Source organism: Rhinichthys klamathensis, unplaced genomic scaffold, assembly GCF_029890125.1.
Source record: "Rhinichthys klamathensis goyatoka isolate OS25496 unplaced genomic scaffold, OSU_Roscu_1.1 h1tg000491l_1, whole genome shotgun sequence".
Classification (NCBI taxonomy): Eukaryota; Metazoa; Chordata; class Actinopteri; order Cypriniformes; family Leuciscidae; genus Rhinichthys; species Rhinichthys klamathensis.
In genome coordinates, this window is record NW_026606977.1 from 559,763 (window position 1) to 564,005 (window position 4,243).

Here is a 4,243-nt window from a genome sequence, read left to right on the forward strand (position 1 = left end):
ATGCATTATATTGAGAACGTCATACATAGAAAACATGCCGTAATGTACCCTGAGTGTAAACCTTAGACGCATTCATTGTGAAGCGTGCAGCTAGCGATTTACAAGGATTAATATAAATATTAATATAAAGTTTAATAAAACGTTACACTCACTTCAGTTCTTTTGGAGCAGCTGCAGGAACACGAATAGATGGTACCGATCCTGTTTTCATCAGGAGCAGCTTCTTAGCAAAACGATACTCGGTTACTAACGTAACCTCGGTTCTCTCTAGAGAGGGAACGAGTATTGCGTAAGTTTAGCTTACGCTACGGGAAAGATTCATCTTCTCGAGATATTGAAGCCAAAAAATTATCCTTAATTTTGTATTCATTGTCAACGCAGTGCAGCAGCTAGCAGACCTAGAGCAGGCCATCTCACGTGCTCATTGGCTGCCCTGCTGGCAACTGCTGCAGCCTACCAGTGAGCCCCGCGTGACGTCACACCCAATGAAGGGCGCTCGCGCCTTCATAGCGTCACAGCCCGCCAGAATGGGCGTGGCTTAGCGTATATAAGAAGGGGCTGTAGGCTGACTTCCCTGGTTTTTCGACAACTGAAGCGAAGTCGCTCGTGGCGCGAGCACGGCCGGTTACGCAACACTCGTTCCCTCTCTAGAGAGAACCGAGGTTACGTTAGTAACCGAGTATCGTTCTCTTACGAGGGGTTCTCTCGTATTGCGTAAGTTTAGCTTACGCTACGGGAACACTTTGTCAACGCCGTGCGCGCCAAGCATCCACCATGAGACCCCGAACTTTCAGGGAAACCCTATAAGGTGGAGAATAAGGTGGCCAGCCACGCGGGCCATCACTTGTACATAAGCACACATAGGGAATACAGAGCAGCGCGCCGGTCTGTATAGGCACATGGCACATACCCCACTTAGTGCAGCTCAACCAGGAGAGCTGAGTCGAGTGAGAGTGATCTGAGCAGGAGGTCTGGGCAGAATACACCTCTCCTTTAAACCAACAACAGTTTAGCCTGCAAGGCAGGAACTTCTAGGTTATAAAACCTGACAAAGGTAGACGGGGAGCTCCAGCCCGCCGCTACACATATGTCATGGATAGAAATTCCACTGGACCATGCCCACGAAGAGGCCACGCCTCTCGTGGAATGAGCCCTGATGCCCAGAGGGCATTGCAGACCTTTTGACGTGTAAGCGGCTGCTATAGCGTCCACTATCCATCTGGACAGGCTCTGTTTCGAGGAGGCGAGACCTTTGGTGCACCCACCGAACGAAACAAACAGCTGTTCCGAACGCCTGAATGAGGCGGAGCGCGTAATGTAAAACCTCAGCGCTCTGACAGGGCAGAGGAGGTTCACATCACTTTCGCTGTCAGATGCTGGGAGAGCTGACAACGAGATAACTTGCGCTCTGAACGGAGTGCCCATCACTTTGGGAACGTAGCCATGTCTAGGTCTGAGGATGACTTTAGAGTCATTCGGCCCGAACTCAAAACACGACGCGCTGACAGACAGCGCATGGAGGTCCCCCACACGTTTTACTGACGACAGTGCAGTCAGAAAGACTAGAGCTGGGTTTCGATTCAAATTTCAAGAATCGATTCGATTCCGATTCTCAAGATCTTGAATCGATTATCATTATTCGATTCGATCCGATCCGATCTGATCCGATTTTCGAGATTTAGATAAGTGTTTTTGTTTTTTCCAGCTGTTACCTGAATTGCAGGACTGTAGTTATGCAACATATTGATACTATTAGGCTATTATAGACATTTAACTGCTTGTTTTGAACTTCATGCATGTGTATTGAATGTTAAACAAGTTCATAATGATCACAAACAAGACTGTTTATCGTAGTGATGTGTAGCCTACAGAGGCTTCGCACAGACAGTGAATGAGAGAGATCGGCAGAGCGCGTGCGGATTACCTGCGTCTGTCTTTGAAGTCATCTGTATTCGTGAAAAAGGTTGCCGTGTCAAAGGAAAGCGAAATATTTGTCGTATCATCCTTTTAACGTTCACGTCACGGGTATTTACCATAAATGCGCGTCAGGAGCAGCGCTGGTCAGCATTCCACAGCGCGAGGAAGCCGCGGGGAAATCAATGCCATATTGGTCTCTAATAAGTGAAGCATCAGCTTCAGCGTTACCCATGCGACGCATTGCTGCTCAGCTGAGCCTTGAAAAGTGGAACTCAAAGTTAAAAATAATTAACACCTTGTTTCATTACATCTCTTTTAATGAATCAGCTTTTTTGAACGTGTTCGTTGAATGAACGAATGACTCACTCAAAGCCCGTTGTTGTAACAGTGTGAGCGCTGAGTGAAAGCCTTTCAATGCGCATACAGGGATCTCCCAGTCGCGGCAAGTTAAAGTTCACGGGGAAAATGTAAGCCTATTATTAAATCGATCCTCTGAGTTACGGATCGATCTTTAGAAAATAATATGAAAATCGATTCAGAATTGGTGAATCGATTTTTTCAACACAGCCCTAAAAAAGACGGTTTTCAGTGATAGATATTTCAACCCCACGGAGTCCAGTGGTTCAAAGGGAAAAGCTTTCAGGGCCTCTAGGACCAGTGAAAGATCCCACATGGGAACCGACGGGGGGCGCGGCGGGTTCATCCTCCTAGCTCCTCTATGGAAGCGGATGACCAACTCATGTCTTCCCAATGACTGGCCGTGCGTCGATTCTGCGAACGCTGCCACGGCCGCCACATATACTTTGAGCGTGGATGGGGACCATCCCTTATCCAACAGCTCTTGTAGGAAGGAGAGCAGTTGCGCCACCCCGCATGTCCGTGGGTCCAGACCTCTGTCGGTGCACCATCCAGAGAACACCGACCATTTAGACGCGTAGAGCCTTCTCGTGGAAGGGGCTCTAGACTGCGTGATCGTGTTCATTACTCCTTCTGGCAGGGCAACGAGTACCCGTTGATCAACCATGCGTGCAGAGACCAGCGCTCTGGATGGGGATGCCAGATCGTGCCGCGAGCCTGAGAGAGGAGATCTGCCCTCACCGGAATCGGCCACGGAGCTGTATGTGACAGCCGTGCTAGCTCCGGGAACCAAATCTGATTCTCCCAACGCGGGGCTATGAGGAGCACCGAGTGGCGCGTTTCCCTGATTCTCTAGATCACCTGTGGTAACAGAGAGACCGGAGGGAAAGCATATAGCCGGAGGCTGGGCCAAACCTGGGCCAGCGCGTCCTCGTCCTTCGAGAAGAACGTCGGGCATTGAGCGTTGTCTCTCGAAGCAAATAGGTCGACTTCCGCCCTGCCGAATAGGTGCCACAGTTTCTGGACCGTTTGGTGGTGCAGGGACCATTCCCCTGGGGGAACGTTGTCCCTGGACAGTTTGTCTGGGCCGTCGTTCAAATGGCCAGGCACGTGCGCTGCCCTCAGCGAGCGCAGGTGCATCTGGGACCAAATAAGGAGGCGTTCCGTCAGATTGCAGAGATTTCTGGATCTGACACCGCCCTGACGGTTTACATAGGATACCACAGACATGTTGTCCGAGCGGACAAGAACATGTTGGTCCTGTATGAACGGGAGGAAGCGCTTCAGCGCATTCTCGACCGCTATCATCTCCAGACAGTTTATGTGAAAACACCTCTCTTGGTCTGACCACTGGGCGAAGACCGGTCTGCCCTCGAACAGCGCGCCCCAACCCCAGTTGGACGCGTCTGTTGAAATAACTTTCCGATAAGAGATGGTTCCCATCATCACTCCCAGCTGGTACCAGTCGGCCACTAACCAGGGCTGCAGAGCCGCTATGCAGGTCTGAGTCACTCTGATTTTCTGACTGCCAGAAACCTAAGCTCGGCGGGACGCGCGAGCATTCAGCGTTGGAGCGGGCGCATGCGCAGTAGGCCCAGCTGGAGCACCGCTGCAGCTGATGCCATACAACCCAACATCCTCTGAAAAGTTTTCAAAGGGAGAAAGCTGTCCTTCTGGAAAGACGCGGCTAGGTGGCGAACACGGAGCGTGCGCTGTGCCGATAGACGAGCCGACATGGTCACCGAGTCCAGTTCTATTCCTAAAAAGGACATTGACTGGCTGGGTAGTAGTGAACTTTTGGTCCAGTTGACCGTGAGACCCAAGCTTTCCAGGTGACTGAGAAGCACTGTTCTGTGAGACAGCAGCTCTGTCTCTGACTGTGCCAAAATCAGCCAATCGTCCAGATAGTTCATTATCCGCAGCCCCTGACTTCTCAGGGGGCGAGCGCCGCGTCCATGCACTTCGTAAA